At 45.4% G+C, this 14,343-nt stretch overlaps 1 protein-coding gene across 6 annotated transcripts in view; it reads right to left on the reverse strand.

Annotated features, from left to right (window-relative positions):
- The window catches only part of tnr (tenascin R (restrictin, janusin)), a 225,220-nt gene that overhangs the window by 124,889 nt on the left and 85,988 nt on the right, over positions 1–14,343 (reverse strand). Inside the window, exon 1 of one of the 6 annotated variants that reach the window (XM_034104812.2) lies at positions 9,077–9,149. The exons of the other annotated variants lie outside the window; for them this stretch is intronic. The gene's annotated coding sequence lies outside the window, so the exon portion shown is untranslated. Of the gene's footprint in view, positions 1–9,076; positions 9,150–14,343 lie in introns of those variants that run through there. 6 annotated transcript variants of the gene reach the window in all.

The following is a 14,343-nucleotide window of genomic DNA, read 5'->3' on the forward strand; positions in this document are numbered from 1 at the left end:
CCAGAGATCTATATTACAGTGTGCATATCCGTGTGCATATCTCTCCCGTAAGCTATCTTCTGCCGAGAGGAATTACGACGTGGGAAATCGGGAACTGTTGGCGGTGAAGATTGCTTTGGAGGAGTGGCGGCACTGGTTGGAGGGAGCAGAGCAGGATTTCCTGGTCTGGACGGATCACAAAAACCTGCAATACATCAGGAAGGTCAAACGCTTGAACTCTAGGCAGGCCAGATGGGCTTTGTTCTTTAATAGATTTAGGTTCACTCTGTCATATCGACCTGGTTCACAGAATGGAAAGCCTGATGCACTCTCCAGAATGTATGATCCTGAGCCATCCCCCAAGAGTCCAGACCCCATTCTGTGGCCAGACCGAGTGATAGGGAGTGTGACCTGGCCCATTGAAGCCAAGGTCAAACAGGCTAACAGCGGGAATCCTGTTCCTAAAGGGTGTCCTCAGAATCGTCTGTTTGTTCCAGGGACACTTCGTTCTAAGGTGATTCATTGGGCCCATACATCTGTTCTTTCCTGCCATCCTGGAACCAAGAGGACCCTCTTTATGGTGAAACACAGATTCTGGTGGCCTTCTATGGGGAAAGATGTGGCAGAATATGTGGCAGCATGTCCTGTGTGTGCTAGGAACAAGACGTCTCGTCAAGCTGTGGCAGGTCTTCTCCGACCTCTGCCCATTCCCAACAGACCATGGTCGCACATTGCGTTGGACTTTGTGACAGGATTTCCACCTTCGGCAGGTTACACCACAGTACTCACGGTCATTGATCGTTTTTCCAAGATGGTACACCTCATCCCCATGTCCAAATTGCCTACGGCCAGAGAAACAGCACAGGCCATGTTGTCCCATGTTTTCCGTATCCATGGTTTCCCAAACGATGTCGTTTCAGACCGAGGCCCACAATTCGTTTCACGTTTCTGGAGGGAGTTTTGTCGCCTGATCCAAGCCACTGTGAGCCTGACGTCCGGATACCATCCCCAGTCAAACGGCCAAGCGGAGAGGATGAACCAAGAAATGGAGACCTGTTTGAGATGCCTGGTGTCCCAGAAACCTACCACCTGGAGCAAACATCTGATTTGGGTTGAGTATGCACACAACACCTTACCCACATCAGCCACCGGAATCTCTCCTTTCCAATGTGTCCATGGATACCAGCCTCCATTGTTCCCGGAGCTCGAGCAGGAAGTTATCGTACCATCAGCACATGCTCTGGTTCGCCGCTGTCGCCGGGTATGGAAGGGAGTTCGCCAGATGCTGCAGAGAAGTGCGACCGGCATGAAGAGGTTGGCTGACCGAAAGCGACGTCCATCTCCTAGATACAAGGTCGGTCAACGAGTGTGGTTGTCCACCAAAGATCTTCCTCTGCACGTCCCCTCCAGGAAACTGGCTCCTCGGTTCGTTAGTCCATATCCCATTTCAAAAGTTATTAATCCTGTTGCTGTTCGCCTATGTCTCCCAAAGTCCCTCAAGGTCCACCCCACGTTCCATGTCAGCAAGCTGAAACCAGTTTTAGAGAGCAGACTGGTTCCCCCCTCCACACCACCTCCACCTCCCCGGGTCATCGACGGAGGTATCGTCTATACAGTAAAAAAGATTCTGTCAGAAAGAAAGCGGGGTAGAGGGAGACAGTTAGGGTCGACTGGGTAGGGTATGGAATAGAGGAAAGATGCTGGATCCCGGGCAGCTTCATTGTCGACAAGTCCCTTATCACAGATTTTGACAGACTACGGTCTCACTATTCAGGGACGTCTGGAGCCGTCCGTAAAAGGGGGGGTACTGTCAGGGTTTAGTGCTAGTATGCTGTTAGCTGTTGTGTTTTAGTGTTTTGTCTATCGGTCTGTTGATAATTACTATACTCTCTCTCTCTCCAGGTGTCGGCACTTCCTGTCCGTGTGGCACCTGCTAGACTGATTGTTGTTCCCGCCCCTGATTGTGTCCACCTGTGCCCCATTACCTAATATGTATATTTAGTCCTTCTCTCCCTTTGTCTGGTGTTGGTTCGTCTTGTGTTATCGTTAGATCCATGCCTGTTTGCCAGAGATCTATATTACAGTACCTAGTAGATCCTAGTGATTCTATGGAGAGTCCTAGTAGAACCTAGAAGTCTGGTTTCTTTACAATAAAGAGTATTACCAAGCAACATAATCGAGCATCTGAGTTCTTACGAGCCCATCGTATCAGAACGAACCAACCTAACAAGATGGACTCAGCCGATTCTACAACGCTAGAACTCCTTCATCAGCATGAGGAACAGCTGTCAGCAATTAACCAAGGGGTCCAGAGTTTGAATGTTCGTCAAGACAACCTTCAAGCTACTGTGTCAACGGAAATAAACCTACTGGCTGAGAAGATGCGGGAAGTACTCACTCATCTCGTGGCAAATCCTGGTGTTCCTGCGGCACAGTTTTCCGGTCCAGCGGGGGTCGGGTCTGCTGATATTCCCGTTCAAGTCCCCGTACATTCGCCTACGATCCGCCTCGCTTCGCCAGAGAAATTCTCCGGAGAATCTGGAAACTGTCGTCCTTTCCTGGTGCAGTGCGATCTCCACTTCAAACACCAGCCCGCAGCATTTCCCACCGATCAAGCTAAGATAGTTTTTATTGTTTCTCATCTGACGGGGAGAGCGGAAGCCTGGGCAACAAACTCGCCTGTTTGTCAGTCAGTAAGACTGTTTTTGGAGACCAGGAGCAAGATTTTTTATCTGACATCACCCGGGAGAGAGGCAGCGAGAGCCATGGTGAACATTAAGCAGCGGCAGAGGAGAGTGATGGATTACGCAATCGAGTTCCGTACTTTGGCAGCGGAGAGTGGGTGGAACTCAGCGGCTCTCTTTGATGCCTTCCTGCATGGATTATCGGATCCCATAAAGGATCAGTTGGCTCCATTACAGCTGCCTGAAGATGTGGACTCGCTCATCGCCATGGCTATCCGGGTTGATCAACGTCTAGCTGAAAGAGAGCGGGAGAAAGGAAGGAATACAGGATCCACTCCACCTTTCAGACAGGAATTACAGAGGGAATACTACGCTTGGCAGAGGAATTCCCAGTCTTCATCTCCAGAGCGACCAGCGCCCCCTATCGCCGCGGAGGAACCGATGCAGCTCGGTAGAGCCAGACTCACTCCGGAGGAGCGTCAGCGCCGTCTACGGGAACGGCGATGCTTCTACTGCGGCCAGCAGGGTCATGTTTCGGCAGCCTGTTCGGTAAAAGATCGGGCTCATCAGCGGGAAGGAGGACGCTGGTGAGCCGAGTGACTTCCTTCGACTCTCCAGTCAGAAAATTAATGCAGGTACAAATCAAACTTGGTGATAATACTATGACTCAGGATGCATTAGTCGATTCTGGGGCTGATGAGAGCTTGTTAGACTGGGAGTTGGCTAAAAGTTTAAACTTAAAGGTCGTTCTTTTAGATCAACCCTTAGAGGCTAGTGCCTTGGACGGACGCCTTTTATGTACTATTACTCATCGCACGGAGCCCATGGTATTAGTCATAGATCAGGAACATCGTGAGCAAATAAGTTTTCATTTATTTAACTCTGCTCAACATCCTATCATTTTGGGGTACCCCTGGCTTGTTAAACACAACCCTCACGTTGACTGGCAGACAGGAAAGGTTAAAGGGTGGGGAGTTGAGTGCTCTCGTTCATGTTTAACCAGTAAAACAGGGTTGAGTAAATTGCATAGTAACTCTAAGCAGGGGTCAGGCAATAACATTGACACTTTTTCTAAGCCTTCTGACTTTCCTGATTTGGCTAAAATTCCGGCGTGTTATTTAGATATCAAGGAGGTGTTTAATAAAACACGAGCTACTTCTTTGCCACCCCATAGACCGTACGATTGCCCCATAGACCTTCTGTCAGGCTCTACTATTCCCAAGGGACGGTTGTACTCACTTTCTGGGCCAGAAAGGGAGGCCATGAAGGAATATATCGATTCTTCACTCAAAGCTGATTTGATTCGGACATCTTCATCCCCAGCAGCGGCAGGTTTCTTTTTCGTGGGGAAAAAGGACGGGACATTGAGGCCCTGTATTGACTACAGTCTGCTAAATCAGATCATAGTTAAGAACAGATATCCCCTTCCACTCATCTCTACGGCATTCGAACTGTTACAGGGAGCTAAGATATTCACCAAGCTTGACTTAAGGAATGCTTATCACCTTGTGCGCATCCGGGAGGGCGATGAGTGGAAAACAGGTTTCAATACACCGACGGGACATTACGAATATTTGGTGATGCCTTTTGGACTTTGTAATGCACCTGCTGTTTTTGGAACTGAAGAGGAGGTTCACCACAGCTCCCATCCTGACTGTACCTGATCGCCACCGACAGTTTGTGGTGGAAGTGGACGCCTCCAACGACGGCGTTGGAGCTATACTGTCCCAGATATCAGCGGGGGACAACAAACTTCATCCGTGTGCATATCTCTCCCGTAAGCTATCTTCTGCCGAGAGGAATTACGACGTGGGAAATCGGGAACTGTTGGCGGTGAAGATTGCTTTGGAGGAGTGGCGGCACTGGTTGGAGGGAGCAGAGCAGGATTTCCTGGTCTGGACGGATCACAAAAACCTGCAATACATCAGGAAGGTCAAACGCTTGAACTCTAGGCAGGCCAGATGGGCTTTGTTCTTTAATAGATTTAGGTTCACTCTGTCATATCGACCTGGTTCACAGAATGGAAAGCCTGATGCACTCTCCAGAATGTATGATCCTGAGCCATCCCCCAAGAGTCCAGACCCCATTCTGTGGCCAGACCGAGTGATAGGGAGTGTGACCTGGCCCATTGAAGCCAAGGTCAAACAGGCTAACAGCGGGAATCCTGTTCCTAAAGGGTGTCCTCAGAATCGTCTGTTTGTTCCAGGGACACTTCGTTCTAAGGTGATTCATTGGGCCCATACATCTGTTCTTTCCTGCCATCCTGGAACCAAGAGGACCCTCTTTATGGTGAAACACAGATTCTGGTGGCCTTCTATGGGGAAAGATGTGGCAGAATATGTGGCAGCATGTCCTGTGTGTGCTAGGAACAAGACGTCTCGTCAAGCTGTGGCAGGTCTTCTCCGACCTCTGCCCATTCCCAACAGACCATGGTCGCACATTGCGTTGGATTTGTGACAGGATTTCCACCTTCGGCAGGTTACACCACAGTACTCACGGTCATTGATCGTTTTTCCAAGATGGTACACCTCATCCCCATGTCCAAATTGCCTACGGCCAGAGAAACAGCACAGGCCATGTTGTCCCATGTTTTCCGTATCCATGGTTTCCCAAACGATGTCGTTTCAGACCGAGGCCCACAATTCGTTTCACGTTTCTGGAGGGAGTTTTGTCGCCTGATCCAAGCCACTGTGAGCCTGACGTCCGGATACCATCCCCAGTCAAACGGCCAAGCGGAGAGGATGAACCAAGAAATGGAGACCTGTTTGAGATGCCTGGTGTCCCAGAAACCTACCACCTGGAGCAAACATCTGATTTGGGTTGAGTATGCACACAACACCTTACCCACATCAGCCACCGGAATCTCTCCTTTCCAATGTGTCCATGGATACCAGCCTCCATTGTTCCCGGAGCTCGAGCAGGAAGTTATCGTACCATCAGCACATGCTCTGGTTCGCCGCTGTCGCCGGGTATGGAAGGGAGTTCGCCAGATGCTGCAGAGAAGTGCGACCGGCATGAAGAGGTTGGCTGACCGAAAGCGACGTCCATCTCCTAGATACAAGGTCGGTCAACGAGTGTGGTTGTCCACCAAAGATCTTCCTCTGCACGTCCCCTCCAGGAAACTGGCTCCTCGGTTCGTTAGTCCATATCCCATTTCAAAAGTTATTAATCCTGTTGCTGTTCGCCTATGTCTCCCAAAGTCCCTCAAGGTCCACCCCACGTTCCATGTCAGCAAGCTGAAACCAGTTTTAGAGAGCAGACTGGTTCCCCCCTCCACACCACCTCCACCTCCCCGGGTCATCGACGGAGGTATCGTCTATACAGTAAAAAAGATTCTGTCAGAAAGAAAGCGGGGTAGAGGGAGACAGTTCCTGGTCGACTGGGTAGGGTATGGAATAGAGGAAAGATGCTGGATCCCGGGCAGCTTCATTGTCGACAAGTCCCTTATCACAGATTTTGACAGACTACGGTCTCACTATTCAGGGACGTCTGGAGCCGTCCGTAAAAGGGGGGGTACTGTCAGGGTTTAGTGCTAGTATGCTGTTAGCTGTTGTGTTTTAGTGTTTTGTCTATCGGTCTGTTGATAATTACTATACTCTCTCTCTCTCCAGGTGTCGGCACTTCCTGTCCGTGTGGCACCTGCTAGACTGATTGTTGTTCCCGCCCCTGATTGTGTCCACCTGTGCCCCATTACCTAATATGTATATTTAGTCCTTCTCTCCCTTTGTCTGGTGTTGGTTCGTCTTGTGTTATCGTTAGATCCATGCCTGTTTGCCAGAGATCTATATTACAGTACCTAGTAGATCCTAGTGATTCTATGGAGAGTAGAACCTAGAAGTCTGGTTTCTTTACAATAAAGAGTATTACCAAGCAACATAATCGAGCATCTGAGTTCTTACGAGCCCATCGTATCAGAAACAGGAAGTGAAATAGAGGGATATGGCTAGAATGGGTGATCTGTATGGTATTTTGAGCAAAACACTTTATAGACATGTTTTTTATATATTTGTATATATCTGAGACCTATGCTATTGCCTAAAAATAGCATGATACTGTAGGTGACCTTTAATTTTAAATTATAAAGATGAAAAAGCTTTAATTTAGCCATTAAAAATAAGAGTGTTGCAAAAATGCACTCATCTTTATAACTAAAGCTTATCTGCAATGTTGGAAAAATATCTTTCACTATTGACAATCAGACTGTGGAGAGTACCAGCTAATAAAGCATAAGACCATTTACATACAAGTAAACAAATGCGCCAGTGAAGATGGCCGCATTGTCTTTTGGCTCCTCTCCAACTTTGCAGTTCGTATTTTTTTAGTGTTTATTACCTGTTGCCGTTTGTTTTTAACATGGTTCGCAAAATGCAAGCCGACCGCACCAACTCTGCTATACAATATAGCAGAAGGAACTTCTTCACATCAGAAACTTTGTGGACAATAGCCCACCGACAGACAAGGGAGATCCGCCATGGCTACCTGCTGTTGTCCTTCCTGAGAGACAAAGCGGGGGTCCCGTGCCGGACTGCTGGTCAGACTGAGGAAACGAGAAAACCGACCCCCTCTTCCGAGTATTCTTCTGGCTATTGTTCAATCGATTGAAAATAAACTAGATGAACTCGGAAGTCGGATTGCTTTTCAACGGGACATTCCTGTTAAGCATGAGAGACCCCGGTACCGGGGCACTGCCGCAACATCTTGCAGGAAACAGTGTCTGAGGGCATGTTCATTTAATAAACTATGAATGTTTTATATCCATGTACCGGGAAGAAACTCATCTAACTGATCATTATTATTCAAAATAAAACCCACAATGCTAACGCTGAGCCTCTGAATTAGCAACGAGCGAAAAATGCTAACGGATGACTGCACCGAAATTCACTCACAAAACCTTATTATTTATCTTTGCACATCCAACAACACATCGTTTCACATCGTGAGGTGACACAGAATCGAAGGGTACCCTCATTATCACTCAAGTATACGATATCGCGACTTTATAAACAAAAATAGACATCAAAACATGTGGCGCTAGGTAGCTAAAAATGGTAACATGGCTCACCTGTGTCGTAGTCTGGTAAAACGTGGTCTTCAATGGCATTAAAACGATAAAAACGCCGCTGAAGTTAATCCATAGGTTAATCCAATGTGTCTGTGTCCCTTTGAAATGATTTCTGATAATCCACCATGAGCAATAAACCTGCTTTTCGGTTTCCAGATGTCAGACCTAGAGACAGCTTCACTCTCATGCAAAACTGTGTGCACGAAGCCCACACCTTTTTGTTTTACCATGTATGTGAGTGGGGAGATTCCCCTTCGATTCTATTGGCTCTAACGGTCAGAAAGAGATGTCAATCACCAAAATCGACTAATGGGTTCCAGAGAAACGGTAAAACCCCCATTTCCACCCAAATCACCTCAGAGGTGGAGTTCTTTTTGGCTAAACCTCTCTAAAAAGGTAAAATGTCACTTGTTTTGCATCAATCTTGATACAGGGTACTTATTATATGTTGTACTTTGGATTCCAAAAGCTTTTAGTCTACCTTACCATCATCCATTTACTATAAGTCAAAAATAAGTTTTGGACGGACACTATAATTTACAGTTTTTTACTATGTTCAATCTGAATTTTCTTTAAAATAAAAAACATCTATATTGTTCTGCCTCTTCTACATCCAACTCACAGGTGTATCATTACTTTGAGGAAAAAGATTATTAATTTAACCCTTTTAGAAGGGAAGATATGGTCATTTGTTCTGGGAATGTAATTTTCGAGCCTGAGACCTGAAAAACAGGCTCAGGGCTAAACTGGTTTTAAGAACTGTAATGTGTTCATTCTCACTGAGACTTGGCTCAACCCCACTATCCCGGACTCCGTCATTGTTCCTGACGGATTCACAATTTTTCGCCAGAACTGGACAGTTAACTCGGGGGAAAGTAAGAGAGGTGGTGTGTGTGTCATGATCAACAATAACTGGTGCACAGATGTGAGGATAATTTCTTCGGACGGTTCCCCTCATTTAGAGCACCTTATGATCACATGCCGGGCTTTTCACCTGCCGAGAGAATTTACATCTGTTGTGATTACAGCAGTGTATATTCCGTCGCTCGCCGACAACAACACAGCACTCGATCAGCTGTTTGGGATTATCGACAAAACAGAGACTTCACGGCCAGAGGCGGCGTTCGTTGTGGCCGTGGATTTTAACACCGCTAACATGAAGAAGCTCCTGCCGAAGTACTACCAACACATCAGCTGCCCGACGCGAGGGGGAAATATACTGGACCATGTTTATTCTCCTTTTCGACATGGATATACTGTAAGGCTCTCCCTCGCCCTCCCTTCGGCAAATCAGACCACATCTCACTGCTGCTGCTGCCTGCTTACAGGCAGAAACTCAAACGGGACTTACCGGTAACAAAGACAGTACAATGATGGAGTGAGGAGTCAGATTCAACTCTGCAGGATTGCTTTGCATCTACGGAGTGGAGTGTGTTTGAGGAAAACAACATCGACACACACACGGACACGGTCATCTGCTACATTGGGAAATGCATTGATGACGTGGTACCAAAGGTTTCTGTACGAACATTCCCGAATCAAAAGCCCTGGATAAACGTGCGCGGCAAGCTAAAAGCGCGTAATATCGCGCACAGAGCTGGAGATTTGGAGGAGTACAGGAAATCTAGATATGAACTCCGGAGAGCTATCAGCAGTGCAAAGGGACAATACAGAGTAAAAGTGGAGGACTTTAGAGAGACTACAAAAGAGCAGCTCCCTCCCTCCCTGACTGACTCTCTGGACACCCTGCAGTTTGCCTACAGAGCAAACAGGTCCACAGACAACGCCATAGCCCTCACCATCCACACTGCCCTCTCACACCTGGACCAGAGGAACACTTATGTGAGAATGCTGTTCATTGAACAACACCATTGTGCCCTCCAAGCTGGTCATCAAGCTCAGAGACCTCGGGCTCAACAGCGCCCTCTGTGACTGGATCCTGAACTTCCTGATGGGCAGACCCCAGGCAGTGCGGGTGGGAAACATCACATCCTCCACCCTGATCCTCAACACCGGAGCCCATCAAAGCTGCGTGCTCAGCCCTCTCCTCTACTCCCTGTTCACTCACGACTGCGTGGCCATACACAGCTCTAACACCATCGTGAAGTTTGACCGTCATCGGCCAGATCACCGATGGCGATGAGACGGCGTACAGAGAGGAGGTCGAAACCCTGACATCTTGGTGCCAGGATAACAACCTCCATCTCAACGTCAGCAAAACCAAGGAGCTGATTGTGGATTACAGGAAGCAGCAGAGAGAGGGACACATCCGTTAAACACCTGAACTGTTGAAACTACATCCATAACATTCATCTGGCTGCTACTTATAAATTATTTATCTAATACATCATATTCCAATAACTTGCACTATTTCACTATTTCACTTTTTTAAACTATTTTCTTCTTGTATTTACTATTTACTCGCACTACATTTTTCTGTTATCTGTTTTATTGTGTTGCACTGTTGGAGGAGCCTGTGACCTAAGATGTTCATCGTCATAACTACACTGTAGCTATGTTCGTATGACAAAATAAAAACCTTGAACCTTAATATAAATAAATAAAAGTTAAATGAATATAGGAAGAACACCATGGCAAAACTCTTGCAATGACTTCTTTCAAGATACCAATACATGTTTGACCTGTGAAATAACACACCGTTTTTCTTTATTTTTCTTGTTTCTTTTCCCTTTTACCCTTTAATTTACTGCCAGGCTCTTCAGTCCCTGCTCTTTAAAGTGTTTTTCTATCACTAACTGACAGAAAATGATGAAAGCGCTAGTTATTTGAGTTGTCACAAGAACTGAGGTAGTTTTTGTGCAGGTAAATAGTTCAGATGAAAAGTCCTATTTACCTTTTGACTGCCAATACATCATAACAAATGTAGGACCATTAAAGGTCCCATGTCATGGCAATTTCTACTGATCATAATTTCATTGTTGAGGTATACTAAAATAGATTTATATTGTGCAATTTTCCAAACTCACATCTCATACAGCATCTCTGTATAGTATGTGTATTCACTCTCTGTCCTAAACGGCTTGTTGGAGCTCCTGCCCCCCCCCCCCCCCTCCCTGTGAGCCCAGTGTGCTCTGATTGGTCAGCTCGCCCACTCTGTTCTGATGACTCTACCACCGTTACAGCGGAACATCAGTGATTATGTGTTACAATGGCATTAGCAACCAGAAAATGACACCAGTAATGACAAACAGATGAGAATGCTGCGTGGGGTCTGGGTGCCGTGTTGGCGGGACGTTGCGCGGCTCGCTGCTGCGAGGAGCGGACAGTGTGAGCTGGGTTCATTTCCTGCTTGCTGCGTTGGGTCTGCGGGACAGCGAGACATCGCGAATGGACGCGGGAAGGGGGGGGGGGGTGTAGCCCCCTCAGTTTTGCCGCTGCGAGGCTCCACTAGCACCCCCCCCCAGCGCGTCACAGTTTTGCTGTTGAGAGAGTGTGTGTGTGTGTGTGAGGTGCTCCACAGATTGGTCCAATCCAATGGGTCCCTTTGGGTATGAGCACGTCACTGTACCCAGGAACAAAAAGTGAAATCTCCAACGAGGCGTTCTGAGGCAGCATAGACAGGTATTTTCTGTGTTTTACTCGCTACAGGGTGTACTTTGAGGGTTTGTGACTCTGCAGACCGTTTACATGCATAAAAACCTTCATAACACACAAGGGGACGGGTAATAACCGGAAAAGCATGACATGGGACCTTTAAGTATGTGACGTCTAATAGTTTCTCAGGCCTTTCAGGTTTAGAAATAAGACTTTATTCATTTCAAGCTACAATCTGTGTTCAATAGATCAAGGGAATTAAGAGCTGAAATAATGTGCTACATATACTGTAAAGACCTCCCACTTGCCAAAGTGACAGAGGTTCAATGAAGAAGTGTTACAAACTTCCATGTGAAAAATACAAATCAATCATTTCTGTTGTGTTCTTGTCATTAGCCTCAGAAAACATACTGTATGTGTGTTACATGTGTGTGGTTATTTCAATGTGATATGTGAAAAACACCATAAGAACAACTTGTAGAGAGATTGTTACTTGTTTCTAGGCATTGGATGCTTTTTTGAATTTTTTTGAACGCCTTTTTGTTTTAGAAGAGTTATTCTTATTCTTCCCACTCGACTTTTCCTGCATCTAATAAATATGCTCTGTAATAACATGATAGGCAAGATTCATCAATGTTATAAAATAATAGAATCATAATTAATACTTAAATATTTCAATATGAATAGCCTCAATCGAACTTAAAGGAATGGTATGCTCATGACACTCATTTTTAAATAATTATCATCCGATAAAACAGACCAGTCTCTGCCAGTCTTTCTTTTTTTTTTTTTAATCCGATGACATTATCAGTGATTTTAAACTGATTATATACCGAAATAACATCAACACTGTGGGCGCCGCCATTTTCCGGACGTGACGTAAACCATGCGTTTACGTCAGGACACGTTGATCTCCATGTTATTTACTGTAGTTTCTCTCTTCAAATATGCCTCACTGTATCGCGAAATATTGCCACAATTCTGATAGGAACAATCCACGGAATGCTTAGTTCCATCTGTTGCCAAAAGGTAAGCGTAAGAAGTACATTCAGAGGCAGTGGCTAGCAAAATGTGGCCGGCCCGAACCGAAAGATTCACAGGCTCATGTATGCAGCGAACATTTCAAATTTCCGGACGACTACTATGAGAGTGTGATAAAACATAACATGGGATTTATGGAACAACCATTACTTAATGGAGATGCAGTACCATCGGTCTTTCTGGTGTCATCACCGACCAGGACACCAGTTCGGCCAGTTGAGAAATCGCCCTCTGCAAGTGTGAAGCGACGGAGGAGCAGAAGTAGTGCTCGGAGTAAGAATAAGGTATGTTATAGCGCATTTCCATTGCAGCGGCTAGTCCCGTTTTAACGTCCTTTAGCGTCCAGGCCAGGACAGTTTTTGGTGGCCTTTCCATATAGCGTAGTACCGACTAGTGTGTATTTTCCCCCAGTTTTTTCCGGCCCCATAAAATCGTGATTCTATGGCCAGGGACAGCGAAGCTGAGTATGCTAAACTAGAGAGGGAATCGCTAGCAAGGGTGGTACTACATGCATACATATAGTATCTTATATCATCTTCCCATTATACACACATGCATTTCCAAACATTTGGACTACCTATGTTGCAAATGTATTATCTTTTCAATTTACACACGGCATCTATTGCACGTCTGTCCGTCCTGGGAGAGGGATCCCTCCTCTGTTGCTCTCCCTGAGGTTTCTCCCATGTTCCCTTTAAACTGTGGGTTTTCTTCGGAAGTTTTTCCTTGTAAGATGTGAGGGTCTAAGGACAGAGGGTGTCGTATTGTCATACTGATAAAACATCAAAACTTCTTCCTCTGCTGACGAGTCCGAACTCAAATATTCCGCCATGTTTCCGTGTGTTGACAAAGTGAACGCATGGATGACGTCACGACCATCACGTGACTACTAAAAATGGCGGCGGCCAGACGGAATATAAAGGTTTTGATAAAAAAAGAGCTATAAAATCATTATTTACCGGGGAATATCGCTGATTTCTTCAGGGTATGGTTTAAACATAATGTTTCACTAAATACTGAAGTTTTGATTAATTATCTAATGAGTGGACCATTCCTTTAACAAAAACTGTACAGCTTTATCACTTCTGTCAGCCAAGCAAAAAGCCATTGTTGCTGCAGATACAAAACATGTTATAATGAGTTTTCTTACTTTAGCCCGACAGAGTGACACAGTGTCAGTCAATCACTTGACCTCCAATAGTGGCAACATACAGTGGGGGGTTATTTTAAAACATAAGCTATGTGATAACACTGTGTGAAGCCTTATATCACAGTGTGTTTCCTTCCACTTCTTTAATGTGATTTATTAAATTACACATTCAAAAAATCTGAATAAAGACACAAGAAATTAGAAAACAAAAGTCCAACTATCAAAAAAGGTTGGTTTAATAATACAGAAGGGATGTGACGAGGTGTGATAGAATCATTGTATGGAAATTAAATGACGTGAATGCCCATGATTTAAGATACATGAGACCAAAAATGGCCGCAGACAAAAATGTGAGTGCACAAAATTGTGTGGAGTGATAAAGAAACTGTAACATTCCTGAAAGTAATATAAGAAAAACAAATGCAATAGGTTTATTTTCTTAACACAGGCTTCCATTGTTCAATATATGAAGTCATCTTTTCCTGTAATACTGAGCTGGTGCTTGACTGTGGAGTTGGCACCACCGGCTCATACTCTTGACGCACTAAATTATCAACTTTCAAATAACATGGTTGACGGAATATAATTTTATTATTATTTGTTTGGTACTAATGGGAATTGATTTAAAATTGGCACTGCATGAAGTCACTTAACAAACATCTACCAAACCCTACAGAAATATTGGACAGCAGACGTGCTTCACAGATGTCTTATATTCAAATGAAAGCTGAATTTGTTGAGAAAATATTTGCTCACCATCACCTTTTTTTAAATACAATAAGAAAGTATAGCACATATATTTGCATCCCTTGTGAGAAAACCACTTGTGTGACTTTGCTCTCTGTTTGCTGCACTTCCTCAGCAACACTGTG

This window comes from Pseudochaenichthys georgianus, chromosome 17 (assembly GCF_902827115.2).
Source record: "Pseudochaenichthys georgianus chromosome 17, fPseGeo1.2, whole genome shotgun sequence".
NCBI lineage: Eukaryota > Metazoa > Chordata > Actinopteri > Perciformes > Channichthyidae > Pseudochaenichthys > Pseudochaenichthys georgianus.